At 39.1% G+C, this 15,316-nt stretch overlaps 1 long non-coding RNA gene across 2 annotated transcripts in view; it reads right to left on the bottom strand.

Annotated features, from left to right (window-relative positions):
* Positions 1 to 4,560: 4,560 nt before the first annotated feature.
* Positions 4,561 to 15,316, bottom strand: part of LOC125920343 (uncharacterized) — a 95,959-nt gene continuing 85,203 nt past the window's right edge. Inside the window, exons 4-5 of one of the 2 annotated variants that reach the window (XR_007457028.1) lie at positions 10,171 to 10,576; positions 4,561 to 5,233 (exon numbers count right to left, since the gene is read on the bottom strand). This is a non-coding gene — a long non-coding RNA (uncharacterized LOC125920343). The remainder of the gene's footprint in view (positions 5,234 to 10,170; positions 10,577 to 15,316) is intronic. The other variant, XR_007457027.1, reaches the window with a different exon arrangement.

The following is a 15,316-nucleotide window of genomic DNA, read 5'->3' as shown; positions in this document are numbered from 1 at the left end:
TAGAAGACTGATCGGTGCATAAAAATTGAATATGGATAAGGGATATTTTTAACAAGTGCTGGGAGCAGAATGAGTCATCTGTCTCTACCACAGGTACATAACTGCCATGATGTCTTTAGTGAGTCAGGGTTCCCATCCCCTAGGAATATATAATGGATATACTGACAGCGTCTACTTATTATTAATTCTTCCATTTATTCATACATTTAACACATATTGATGGAGAGCTATGTGCCAGGCAATGTGGTAAATGTTGGAGGGGCGCCTGGATGGCTCAGTGAGTTAAGTGTCCAACTTCGGCTCAAGTCATGATCTCAGGGTTTGTGAGTTCAAACCCAGCAGCGGGCTCTCTGCTGTCAGCACGGAGGCTGCTTCAGATCCTCTGTCTCCCTCTCTCTCTGCCTCTCCCCAACTCACACTCCCTATGTCTCTCAAATAAATATTTAAAAAAATTAAAAAAAATAGATGTTGGAAATTCAACAGTGAGAAAGACCCAGTCCCTGCCTTCAAAGGGCACAGCGTAATAGGGCTGTTATGATGAATTGCAGGCTGTTGTTATGAGAGCTCAGAGAAGGGCATCTAAACCAGCCTTGAAGAATCAGGGAAGGTTTCTAAGCTAACAGGATGGGGATGGGTGTGTCTGGGGAGGGAAACATGCTTCAGGAGATAGTAATAGGATATGCAAAGGTCCAGATGAGAGAGAGAGTGTGTGTGTTCAAGGAACTCCTAGTGGCTTATTATGGCTGAAGGAAGAGCACAAGATAGTAATTTAAGTGATAAGGCTAGAGAGGTATGAAAGAGCTTGACCATGTGAGAGGGCTTGTATGCCACGTTAAGCTATTCAGAGACTTGGTGTCCATTCTCAGGAGTACAAGGCATCCCATGGAAGCTGGAAATGAGAATGCCTTGAGCACATAATCTGAGCAGCACTCACCCAGGAAGAAGGAGACAAGCCATGAACTTGGATAAGTTATGGGTTGGTAATTAGAGGAGAATAAAGGCATCAAAGGAAGAGATAGTACTAATACAAACTGAGTTTAACTGGAGGTTCAAACACAGAAGAAGGAAATAAGTAGTGTCACCTAGACCTAGGGCTAGCAATGGACAAGACAGAGTTCATCAAAGTAGATGGCTTTATGACCAATATATAAGAATGTCCATTCTCCTCAAATTGATTCATAAGTTCAATGCAATACCAATCAATACCCCATTGACAAAGCTCATTCTAAAATTTATTTGGAAATACGAGGAATTTTGAAAACAATGTTGAAATCTAAGGAAAAAGTTGGAGGGCTTACATGACCTGATTTCAAGACTTACATGATTGAGACAGAGTGTTATTGACAGGAGAGACAAGCAGATCATTGGAAGAAAATAGTCCAGAGATATACTCACTCATATAAGGTCAACTGACTACTGGCCAAGGCAAAGTCAATCAAATAAGGATGGGAGGTCTTTTTAACAAATGGTACAAACTGAATATTCTTTTGGAAAGAAAAAATGGCAAAGGATTCATAGCCAAAATATAAGCATGTAAAGAAGTCCTTCAAATCAATAATAAAAAGGCAAACACCCAATAAAAATGGGCAAAGACTTGAAGTGATATTTAAAAAGTGATTTATGAGGGGGGCTTAGATGGATCAGTTGTGTAAGCATCTGACTTCGGCTCAGGTCATGACCTTGCGGTTCGTGGGTTCCAGTCCCTCATCAAGCTCTGTGCTGACAGCTCAGAGCCTGGAGCCTGCTTTGGATTCTGTCTCCCTTTCTCTCTCTCTGCCCCTCCCCCCCCCTTAAAAATAAATAAACATAAAATTTTTTTTAATGATTTATGAATGGCAGTATGCAAATAACTAGTCTTCAGGAAAATTTAAATTAAAACCACAAGAGATATTTCACGCTCTCTATAATGACTAAAGTAAAAATGACAGACAAAAATCAGGGGCGCCTGGGTGGCTCAGTCTGTTGGGTATCTGACTCTTGGTTTCAGCTTAGGTCATGACCTTGTGGTTCGTTGGATCCAGCCCCAGCTCAAGCCCCACATCAAGCCCCATGTTGGGCTCCATGCTGTCAGCATGGAGACTGCTTGGGATTCTCTCTTCCTCTCTCTGCCCCTCCCCCACTCACTCTCTCACACGTGCATGCTCTCTCTCTCAAAATAAGTAAACTTGAAAAAAGAAAGGACAGACAGAATCAAATGTTGATGAGAATGTGGAGCAATAGGAACTCTCATACATTGCTGGCGGAGTGTAAAATGGTACTACCATTTTGGAGAATGGTTTGGCAGTTTCTCATAATGTTGAATGCATTTCTGAATTGTGATACAGCCTTTTCACTCCCGGGCATCTATTTTTTAGAAATGAAAACATATGTTCACAAAATGGCTTGCAAATATATTTTCTCCCATATCAGGAAAAATTTGCTTTGCATTTAATTGCCATAAGATTGGTGTCTAGAGTTTACAATGAGCTCCGACAAATCTAAAAGAGAAATGTAAACAATATTCTAGTAAAATGTGCAAAAGATATGAAAGGGCAATTCACAGAAAAGAATATATGGAAATATTGCCAACTTACTAATAGCCAGGAAAATGCAAATTGAAACCATTGATAGACCATCTCATGCTTATCCAGCTGCAAAAAAAACCCCAAAACAATAAATAACAACCTGTTGATACTACATGTTGGCAAGCCTATAAATAAGTGAGTACTACAACCCCCTTTTGGAAAGCCAGGTGGCAATATGTATTTAAGTAGAAGGTATATACATTCTTCAACCCAGAAATTTTACTAGGTATATACCCCTTCCCCCAAATTCTGATATGAATAAACTACCAAGAATGTTCAGTACAGCATGGTGTTCTCTTATAGTTTAAAATATATGCAGATCTGTCCACTGTTTTTCATTTCTATTAGAATTAATTTTTGTCTTGTTAATTTTTTGTTAATCTTTTGTTAATTTTTGTCTTGTCTTTTTTTATCAATCTTTTGTATAATTTATTAGTCTTTTGGAGATAATTTTGATTTGGTTCGTCTTATTGTTTCCCATTTCATTCACTTGTACTCTCATTCTTACTATTTATTCCATCCTTTTTCCTTTTGTGATTATTCTGTTGTTTCTATCTTTATTGTAACAGCTTGCTAAATATTTTCAAATTCCTTGTTTTTCAATATACAAATTTAGTTATAAATTTCCCACAAAGTACTATATTAGCAATGTCACAAAGTCTTCTGGATATGCTGATTTTGTTACACAGTTCTAAATATTTTCTTTTTTTATATTAAATATAATTTATTGTCAAATTGGTTTCCATACAAAGTTCTAAATATTTTCTAATTCCCATTATAATTTTGTCTTTGAACCATTAATTATGAAGATATGTATTTTCAGTTACCAAGTGTGGCTTTAGCAGACTGTATTTTTGTTATTGATTTCTAATTTTACGGCACTGCAAAATGTTTATTCTTTGGTATTTTCCAAGATTTTACTTAAGGGCTATTTTGTGGTCAGATTTTGCACTGGTTTTACATGAGCCAGAAAACAAATGTATTCTCTGTGGTGGTGGATTTCTCTATTTGTCCATTAGCTCAAGGTTGCTTATTAAATTTTTCAAATGTTCTAAATACTACTCATATTTGGTCTTTCAATATATCAGTTTCTAAGAGAGATGTCTTAAAACATTTTTTTGTGACTATGGATTTGTCATATTTTCTTTGTAATTATGTCAATTTTTGCCTTATGTTTTGAAGTTCTTTGGTTAGCCACTAATAGGTTGAAGATATATTTTGGACCCTCTCATTCTATCTTCAATGTCTAACTCTTATTTCACATTTTTTCTCCATATCCTTTTGTTGCATTCTAGATAATTTTCCCAGTTTACTTGTTCTGTCTTTAGCTGTATCTAATTTAATTTTAAGCTAACCACTGGGTTTTTCATTTCAATAGTTCGGTTTTAACTTCTTGAAGGTTTACCTGTTATTTTTAAAAACACTAAATAGCTTTTTTTCAGTCCCCCATCTTTCAGTATTTTTATTTATTTATTCATTTTAAATATACTTATTCATTTCAAATATACTTACAGCTTTTAGAATATTTTTTTTAACATTTATTCGTTTTTGAGAGACAGAGCGTGAGCAGGAGAGGGGCAGAGAGAGACCCACACACAGAATCCAAAGCAGGTTCCAGGCTCCGAGCTGTCGGTACAGAGCCAGATGTGGGGCTTGACCCCCTGTACCATGATATCATGACCTGAGCCAAAGTTGGATGCTTAACCAACTGAGCCACCCAGGCTCACTTACACCTTTTTTAGATTTGCTATATTAGTTCCAGTTTAATGGAGTAGGGGGCAGATAATTTTCCTATTATCACATGTTTTCATGAAGATTCATTTGCTCATGTATTTTGTAATCTTTTTCCCTAGTAAACTCAACCTTTGGCAGAATGTTTTTTACATTTCCTTTTTGTTTGGGAATGGGAAGAGCAAATTATTACCTTGTATTGTGAAAATGTTCCCTCGGGGTAGTTTTACATTTAATCCTGCTTGAAACCTGTCCTATGGTTTCAATCATCTTGGGCTAATTTTATTTTTGGATTCTCAACTTGGGCCTCTCGTCACGCAGGTTTAATTCTTACATCCATGCATAGTAATGGAACTTTGCTATCTCACAGGTGACTTTCTCCCCACCTCCTCTGCCTACCACCAATTTATCTGGACAGAGAGCAAACTTCCTCACCACTGAGGGCTGGGCCTGTAACATGTTTATATGGTAGTGAGTTTCCTGTTAGTGGAGGCATATGGTAGAAGGATTTGACACTAAGCATCCGTAATAATCTCTGCTTTTATTTGTTACATCTTTCAAAGCGTGTCCATATCCACTGTCTCAGTTCCCAATGAGATGCCAGTGATTCCATGGTCTTTAAGCTTCAAGCCTTAAATCTCAAATTCCTAGGTAACGGCTGAAGAACAGCTTCCTGAGGCATGTTCAGAAGGCACAGGAGACTTGCAGAAGCCTCTTCAGTGCTTGGGACACACTCCATCTTTTCAGACCCATGAGTAGCTGTCAATATGCCCAGGTCCTGTGGTCTTCTAGCTTTGGGCTGGGTTGGCCTTGGTGCTTTGTGTGGAGAAGTGGCAGCAGCATCCACCAACCCCTTGGTGATTAACTATGGTTCCTTGATCTCAGCCACAGCAAGAGCTCAGAAATTGTCAAAGCTGTAGCTCAATCTTTACATCCTGCTGAGAAAAAGTTTGAAATTCAGTCCGGCAAAAATAACAGTGACACTCACGGGTTGAGGTGTAAGCTGTAGCCCTAACCCAGGGAAAAGAATGTTGTTGGTTTGTTCACACCCCAACACTTTCCCAAGAAGATACTGGAAGATACTGGGAGCCCTACAGCAAGACACACACACACACACACACACACACACACATACTCACAAAAACATAGAACATACAAATTATTAAAGGAAGAAGAAACCAACCTGATAGCTCCTGAGACTATTACCCTGTTTGGGGTATGAACACTAGTAGCAGGTGGTATTTTTCCCAGGATGGCCCTGATAATATCCGCCATCATTGTTTTTCTCTTCTGCAATGTGACCGTCACATTCTTCAGAAGGAGGAGTTATTTCTCTGCCTGTTTCTTAGTTTTCTAAGGCTGCTGTAACAAATTACCACAAATTGAAAGTCTTAAAACAACAGAAGTTTATTTTCTCACAGTTCTGGAGGTCAGAATTCCTAAATCAGGGTGTCTGTAGGGTGGGTTCCTTCAGAGAACTCAGGATGTTCCCTGCCTCTCCCAGCTTCTGGAGGCTGCTGGCAATCCTTGCTGTTCCTTGGCTCCCAGTGCATTGCTTCCATCTCTGCATCTCTGTCTCTGTGTCTCTCCTCTAATATGGATGCCAGTCACTGGATTTAGGGCTCATCCCACAGTCACTGGATTTAGGACCCACCCAATCTGGTATGACCTCATTTGAACTTACCTAAGCACATCAGCAAAGACCCTACAAGATATGGTTACATTCCTGAGATTCTGCACGGACCTGAATTTGGGGGAACACTGTTTAACCCAGTTTAACCCTCTTGAGTTGGGCCAGGCCTTGTCATTTCTTTGACTATTAGAATACTGTGGATGTGATTCTGTGCTAACTCCAAGCTAGTTTCTGTTTTCTGCCTCTTGGAATGTTTAGTCTGGGACATTCCCTTTTGAAACCCCACTGTCATGCTGTGAGAAGTTCATGCTACTCGGAGAGGCCATGTGTGATATGGAGAGGGCATAGGTGAAGCCCCAGTTCAGCTGCCAGCCATATATATTGAGTGAACCATCTTGCACATCCAGTCCAGTGGATCCTTCATTGGACTGTAGCCTCAGCTGACATCTGACTGTAACTACATAAGAGGTCCTTTCATTTCCAAGCTTATCTTGACCTTGAGGCCTTGGAACTAACTGTTCTTTTTGGGCCAAATGCCTTTTCCTTCAAACATTCACATTGGTGGCTCCTTCTTGTCATTTGTGTCTGAGCTCAAATATCACCTCCTTAAAGTAGCCCCTTTATCATATAACTCTCCATTTTCTTTTCATCATAGTATTATTATTACTCGATATCTTCTTGTTTACATAGTTGTTTCCTTGCTTTTTATTCTGGGTCTTCTTCCCTTATCCTAATTTAAGCTCCATGCAGGAGAGACCTTGCTGTATTCTCAACTTCATTATAGTGCCTAACACATAGTTGGCTCTCAGTAGGTAACTGTAAAATGAATGAATAAATGACAGCATGTGTTTTAAAACTGGAAAGTGTTGGAGCCAGGCAGACAAGGGTTCAAATCTTAGCTGTAGTATTTGGTAATGTCCTCACGCAAGTTACTTACCGTAGCTCAGTGTCCTTGTCTATAAAACAGGAATAAAATATCATCTTAAAGTGTTTTATATAATTATTTGATGAAATAATTTAAGTGTTGTATATATAAATATCATTTGAGGAACTCAGGTATTTTTTAAATACAATTACTTAATGTTATTAGAACTTGATTTTTTTATTATAAGTCCCCCATGTCAGAAGCATCATCTCAGAGGGTGCTTGGGTGTCTCAGGGTCAGTTAAGTGTGCTACTTCAGCTCAAGTCATGATCTCATGGTTTGTGGGTTTGAGCCCCATGTTGGGCTCTGTGCTGACATCTCAGAGCCTGGAGCCTGCTTCAGATTCTGTGTCTGCCTCTCCCTCTCTGCCCCTCCCCTGCTTGTGTTTTCTCTCTCTCTCTCTTTCTCTCTCTCAAAAATAAACATTAAAAAATAGGAAAAAAAAGGGAGCATCATCTCAGAACATGTAGGATTCTCAGCTTCCATGTGTTGTCACTAAGTGCTGGCCATGTGGGTTGGTCACCAGTGCTCTGTGCCAAACATTTCTACTTTCTTTCTTTTAGACACATGTAGGATTGGCCCCTTTGAAGATAGGCATGACCCCGTGATTCACATTGTCCACTGAAATGTATGTGGACATGACATATGTCACTTCCTGGTAGGAGAATTAAGAGTCAGCATTTGATATGCCACAGTCTGGTTCTCCCTTGGTATCTGTGTAAGCACACCTTAGGGTGGAGGCTTAATCAGCTGGGCCCCTGAGTGACTATGATGAGCAGAGACTCTTTGCTGACACATGCTGGACACGTAGCATGAGCAAGACTTTTTAGATGAAACCACTGGCTGTGGGGGCTGTGGCTACAGCTGATCCTGAATGATGTAATGTTTCCAAAGTATTGGTGGGGACATTCTGGCCCACAAGAGGCAATATGATACAGGGGTATAAGGCAGGACTAATGTTCAAGATATTTAAAAACCACTATGTGGTTTGTATATACAATGGAGTACTACTTGGCAATGAGAAAGAATGAAATCATGCCATTTGCAGCAATGTGGATGGAACTGGAAGGCATTATGCTGAGTGAAATAAGTCAGAGAAGGACAGATATCATATGTTTTCACTCATATGTGGATCTTGAGAAACTTAATATAAGACCATGGGGGAAGGGAAGGGAAAAAAATAGTTACAGAGAGGGAGGGAGGCAAACCACAAGAGACTCTTAAATACAGAGAACAAACTGAAGATGGATGGGGGAGGTGGGAGAGCGGGGAAAATGCGTGTTGGGCATTGAGGAGGGGAACTTGTTGGGATGAGCACTGGGTGTTGTATGTAAGCGATGAACCATGGGAATCTACCCCCAAAACCAAGAGCACACTTTACATACTGTATGTTAGCCAATTTCACAATAAATTATATTAAAAAAAAGAAGCACCACTATGGCACTGGGTCTCATCAGTCTGAATGGGACATGCAGAGCTGGAACAGGAGTCTGGCAGACCCTGGAATTAATTGTTAATGTAGGGATTCTGTTCTTGGGGTCCCAGGGGAGGGGTCTTGGTGGACAGGGCAGCAAGAAAGCATTAAGGAGTATTGGACTACCAGTTGTACGCCAACATATATAGAAGCATTTGATATTTTTATAATCAGTGTGGATATATTGCTGGGTAGTGATTAATCTTTGTTCTGGTCAAGAGCTTGGCCTATGGCTTGAATTCTGGTTCTTCACTTCCTTGTCTGTAACCTAGGGCAAGTTCTCTCTATGACTCAATTTTCTCATCTGTAAAGTGTGAGTAATAATAATAGCTATTTTGTAGGATTGATGATAGAATGAAATGATCTGATTCAAATGAAGCTATAACCTATAACAGAACCTGGCATATAGTAAGTGTTACACAAATGGCAAGATTGGCTATCAACATCTATACATGCTGATATTCTCTGAGATGTCCTTGTTCGTATCTTAGGTAGAATGCTATTGTTTCATTTTCCCTTTTTTCTGATGACAGAGTTTTTTAGAGCCTCCACCTATCTGTGCTTTGTCTGACCTGCTCTTCGGGACAAAGGGCTTGGCCACTCTGGATTTGACAAACTTTGTGAGGTGAGCTCATGCTTTCCTGCATAAATACAACACACAGACATTTTTACTATTGGGTCTTATTGCTTTGCTATACTATTTGGGAAGAGAATCTAGCGAATCCTCCATACTTTCCCCTCTTTCCCCAAACTACCTATGGTTTTGTTGTGCTCCTTGTCCCTGAGACCATTGTTATGGGCTGAATGATTGCCCCCCAAAGTTCGTACGTAAAAGCACTAACCCCCAGTATATTAGAATGTGACTGTATTTGGAGATAGAGTTTTTAAAGAGGAACTCAAGTTCAAATGAGGTCATTAGGGTAGACACTAATCCAAAATGGCTGGTATCCTTACTAGAAGAGGAAATTAGGACACAGACACACACAAGAGGAAGAAGACACAGGAAGAAGACAGCCATCTATAAGCCAAGAAGAAACTAACCTCTCTTCTGGGAGGCCTCAGAAGAAACCAACCCTACCAACACCTTATCTTGGACTTCTAGCCTCTAGAGTCATGAGAAAATAAATTTCTGTTGCTTAAGTCCCCCACTGGTATTTCATTATGACTGCCAAAAACTTAGTGAAAAAACTAAGATAGCCAGCTCTCAGGGTGTCCAGCTAGAAGACTCTTTTCTTAGAGACCCTCATCAATACCAAAGCTTTGTGTCCCTTCTGAAACTCTCCCTCCACTCTAGTCTGAGAACTCTGTTTTCATCTGCAACCATACCTCTATCTCAGAAAACCTGATCATGTATTCTCCATGGTCTGACCCTCCCACAAACCAGACTTTTCAATCCTGAAGCCTAAAATAAAAAACAGGTAGGGGACTGAAAACAAAGTATGTAAGATGCCAGAGGCAGGAGAAAACATATGACACCTGTTGACATATCACACCTGTTGCCTATGAAGGCTCTTGGCATGGACTTGGCATAGAGTAAATGCTCTGCAAGTAGGAGGGGCTATTACTGTCATCGTTGTCATTGTCATCACCATCATCACCACCACCACCATGTAGGCTTCTAACAGCCTGCCGTAGGCAACTCCCTTTACCTGGAAGTTTACCACTCCTACACCCTCATTATGCTCTCTCTCCCTAGAGCCTCTCAGAATTCCTCCTTGTCCCCTTTGTCTGCTAAGATGCTGGACCTACCTTAGAAAAGCAGCTCCCGATAAGATTTAGCAACCCTGTGGAAAATGAGAATTTGAATGAGTTGTAATAACTCAGAATTCAAAGCACATCCTACCTTTGAGGCTCTGCAGAGGTTTCCGAGGCCTGTGAATTCCCCAGCCCAGATGATGGATCGTGCACAGAAATGCCACATGAGGCATGAGCATGGGCTCCTGCTTCCTGCTCTCAGAAAGGTGGGTTATATTTGGTGTGCAGTCACTTGCTCATTTTTCTCCATCATTTTGAAGCACAATTGCCAAGTTCTAAAAGACTTATGAGTCCATAAGTCCCGCACCTTGCAAAATGGCTACCATCACTCTCCCGTTTTTCACACTGCCTTGTGAATAGGCCCCATTTATCTGTGGCTTCCAAGCTGCACACACAGCTTTCTTCTCCCCTTTACTGCTCTGAGTTCTTGTCAAATAGACGTCAGTGAGGCTCTCATCTCGGGATGCACTTTATCAAAATAATTACGCCAAGAGCTGGAACAGAAGAGCCAAAGTAAGAAAGCTGAAGTTTCAAGGCTTTCCAAATACCAAGAGGAAGACAGGACTTATCTAATCTAAAACTAATCTTCAGGCCATCCTCTGCCAGATTTCCAGCCCCATGGTGGTTTTATCTTGGTTGTTTTTTTTGCTCCCCTTTTCCCGGCAGATGAGCCTGACAGAGCTCATCCTTGCCCTTGGTCCCCAGATGACGTCCACAGACTTGTCATTTGCAGGAAACATTGCAAGTCAGGGGGTGCGCTCCACTTTGATGCTGTTAGAGTTCTTGGAACAGAGGCATCTGCTGGGTGTAGAAAAAGCCATCAGCCTGTGCTTTTTTCTAAATCATTAAAACTCCACTGGCATTTTGACAAATTGGCACCAATCATCAGGCTCAGCAACTGGGAGCAATCTGTTTTGCAGGCTGAGAGAAACAGCTGTAAAACTGGTAAAAATCTGTTCTATTGTGCTCCAGTACATTTTAGGTAGAGAGGCAGGTTGGCAAAGTGGAAAAGGTATGGCCTTGAGAGCTAGCAGGATCTAGGTGTGAATCCTGACCCTTCTGCCCACTGGCTGTGAATGTTGAACAAGCTATTTAGCAATTTCCTCATCTGTAAAATGGGGAGAGAAATATAATTCTTGCAGAGTTGTTATAATGACTAGAGACAATCCTTTTTTTTTTTTTTTTTTTTTGAGAAAATACTTTCTTAGAGTGTTTGGCACAAGGCTGGTGCATCATAAATGATTTCTAGTGGGGAGGAAGCAATGATAACACAACAGTGGCATTAGTTATGGTTGTGATAATAGCAATGGTTGTCAGGTAAGTACTATCAGTGAAATTGTTGTAAAAATAATAATGAAATGATGAAAGTGCTGATTATAAGCCAGGAGACCTGTATTATACCAGTGATAGAGTTGATAGAATGAATGGTAGATTGAGGACCTGGTATCTAGTCTCAGTAGTTACTCTATATTTTGAGAATTGGTGTAGAATTATAGGAAATTGGAAGATTGCATGGTCCTCTCCAAATCTTCATTTAGATGCCCTTCTCTTACCTGCAATAATATATAAATCAAATAGCAGATGTTTCTTCCTTGTTCTGCATTTAAGCATTAATAAAAATAATGGCAATGCATGCTAACTTATATTAAGTATGTGCCAGTTATCAGGCACATTTTAATTTTACATATATTGCTTCATTAAATTCTTGCAAGTACTTTATGAGTAACGCCTTAATTTTATTCCTATGGTTTGCTATCAAGACACAAAGAAATTAAATATCTTACCCAAGGTCACAGAGCTAATAGTAGAATGAGAATTAGATCTCAGGAAATCGGTCTCCAAAGCTGGCATCTAAACTTCTGTACTATACTACATGCTTTAACGAAAAGTTGTTGCAACCTGGAGGTTAGGTCACATGCTTTATAACAGAGATTTCTCTTTCTATGTACAACCTGATTTATAATCTGTCCACAGCGGTTTAGCACAACTGAAATGTCAAGACATAAGGCGATCTGAATTGCTTTTGTTACTCAACCAGTCAACTAATCAACCAACAAACAGCCCATATTTATTTAACATGGGACTTTAATTAAAATGGGACTTGTTTTCAAGGGTTAGTGAAGAGTCCAATCATTTGGAGGGGAGTGTTAGCTTGGGGAGTAGTGAAAGATTATTTTGGAGAAGTTATGACAGGACATTATGGTGAAAGACATAGACTGTCAAGCTAAGTCTGAACTACAGACAATGAGGAGTCGGCGTCTTCTCTCTGAGTGGCCATGGCACCCCACTTCCCACCTTTAGAGCACACCCACTTTTTATAACAATTATAAACTTATCTACTTCATTCAGTATCCAATAAGCTCTTGGAAACTGTGACAATTTCAGAGTTTTCCTGACCAATGCAGACAACTATGTGTGTTTTCCATCAGGAATTCTCAGGCCAGTTCAATCACCTGCCTGTAATATGAACCCAGCTTGTCTTGGGAGATTTGTGTTCAGAGGCTGGAGTAGGTTAAGAACCTAAAATCAGTCCTAATGGATTTCCCTTCTTTTTCTAGAAAGAAAAAGATGATTCTGTTTTCTTTTGGGAAATTCTAAGTCCACGAATATTGGTTTACAGGGATTCCCAGCATCCTTTTAATCTGCTGCTCCATGGGACCAAGGCTTGGACTTAATCATTCTAGAATGCTCACCAATGTAGTGTTTCACCACTGCTCTTGAATATGAGAGCTGGCACTGAATTTCAGGATGGCAGTTATTTTACTAAGAACTTTGAAGACATAATTTTACAGTTCTTTGGTCTCTTTTGCTGTTTATAGGAACTCTGCAGTCAATCTAATTCTAATTCTTTTGTAGGGTCATAGGGTCTTTTTTTTCTCTCCCATTGCTTTTAAGGTTCAGAAGTTTTACCATGGCATGTAAAGGTATAGGATGGTTTTTATTTTCTCTTCTCAGGACTCAGTGTGCCTTTCAAATCGTCTTTGAAAAATTCTCAGCCATTATCTCTTTATATATTGCTTTCTTCTCATCCTTTCTATTCTTTCCTTCTGAAATCTTTATATTCACTCTTTCTGAAATTTCTATTACATGTACACTTAAACTTTCTTCTTATGTCCTCATTTAAAAATGGCTTATAATTTTATTTCTCTATGACATAATCTACTTTATTTCCTGAGGTTTCTCTTCTGGTTTATTGATTCTCTTTGCAGCTGTATCTAATCTTCTATTTAAATTCAGCTTGCTGTTTTCAATTTTAATGTTATCTTTTATTCTTCAAAGTTTTATTTGCTTTTTTTCAAATATGCATATTATTTTGTTCATACTCCTTATTTTTAATATGATTTCTGATTCATCATTTTGTCTCTATTTTACATATTATCTTTTTTTAAGCTTGTTTTCTTTTTTTTTCCATGTTGTGTATTAATTCTTCTTTTTATTACCTGCTGGATTTCCCTGTGATAACTTTGTTTTTTAATTTATAATTTAATTGGGAACTTATGTTCAGATATATATATATATATATATATATATTTTTTTTTCCCCCCTGTGGGAGACCCATGTGTCCTGGAAGTATCCTTGCAGAGTGGTTTTGAATTTTTAGCTGCTAAGATCCTTGTGGTCACACTAATTCCAAAACAAATTTTGCCTCTATTTACTATTTGGGGTTTTTCTGAATTACGATAATAACGTGAATTCTGGTCATCTACTACACGTGCTTCAAGCTTAACATTTTTCTATTTCTTATGGTGACTTTGTTTTCTCACTCACGGTTATATAGAAACTTACATGAGATGGAGAATGAAGTTTTATCTCCTTTTTGTGGATTCTTTTTATGTTCCTTTTTATAGAATAGCATCCAAAGATCCCAGCCTTATGCATGGGGCTTAGTTACAGCTCAATCTCTCTCTCTCTCTCTCTCTCTCTCTCTCTTTTTCTCTCTCTCTCCAAAGCCAAGTCTCTTGCCCTTGTGTGGTTGTAAAAATCTCAATCACTAGCTCATGTGACCTATATATAAGACCAGTAACCCTGCGGATGAGTACAGCATTATCTCTTAATGCTTTTGCCTCAATTTCTTATTTTTTTTCTAGCACCGAGGTATTTCTTTTTATACCGTTAGCACTCAACATAAAGCCAAGCACATGGCTGATGTGAGAAAGTGTATATATTTAAAAGACTATGTATTAGTTTTTTTCTAGTTTTAATTTAGCTAGGATTTGTCACACTAAGGAAGTCCTGCAACATGAGCTCGTCTGACATATTGTCAGAAGTTGCCCTCTCCCAACATCATGGACTCTAAATTTTCACCTAGAGCCAAGATTGAAAAAATATGCAGATAACTTCAGCATTGCTTCCACAGGATCCCTCTGATTTTGAGGCACTGGTCAAGAGACAGAAAACCGTGCTGGGTAAAGTTTTACTCCCACATAACATTTGCTTAACCAAGTAGCAGTCATAGTTAAGGATGCATGTTCATCTCAGTTATGGTTTAACTTGAGTTGCGGTCACACTACATTTATTTTTTATTTGTGTCACCAGTACCTACTGTTATGGTTGGCAAATTCTAACTGTAACAACTAACATTTATTGAGCTCCTACCTATATGCCAGGCACTGCTATTAACACTTTACATATGTAATTCCGTTTTATCTTTACAACAAAGAATTGAGGCACAAAGAGGTTAAATAGCTTGCCGATGGTCACATAGCTAAGACATGGTGGGCTCAGTATTCAAATCCAGACATCCTGATAGATGAGCACTTCCAATGAGCACCTAAATAAATATCCACTGGATGAACAGGGCTGTTGAAGGTATTATTATTACTATTGTCATCACCATATTTGGAGGAGATGAATGCCTTTGAGAGAGATCCTCACTGGCTGTGAGTGAATGGGAGGTTGATGGGCAAGAGAACCTGGAGGCAGAAAGCATGTTAAGGAAGGTGTGTAGGAATGTGCCTGGCCCAAAGACTTACACTCTAACTAGAACTATGGCAAGTTTCTTTTTTCCTTCACACAGAACTCAAACACATTACTTATGCAGTTGATCATTGCGTAAGCTTTTCTTTGAAATCTAGTTTTTCTCCTTCTGAACTCTTCAAGTCTTAGCATTGTACGTAAAAGATTTAAAATGAGGCAGGTTAAAAAAAATACTATCTTTAGTAGCATCATATAGACACAGTGCTCTGTATGGTGGAGAGAACATATTTTTTTATTTTTATTTTTTATTTAATTTT

Source organism: Panthera uncia, chromosome B4 (assembly GCF_023721935.1).
Source record: "Panthera uncia isolate 11264 chromosome B4, Puncia_PCG_1.0, whole genome shotgun sequence".
Taxonomy (NCBI): Eukaryota; Metazoa; Chordata; class Mammalia; order Carnivora; family Felidae; genus Panthera; species Panthera uncia.
This window is presented reverse-complemented; position numbering and strand designations above follow the sequence as displayed.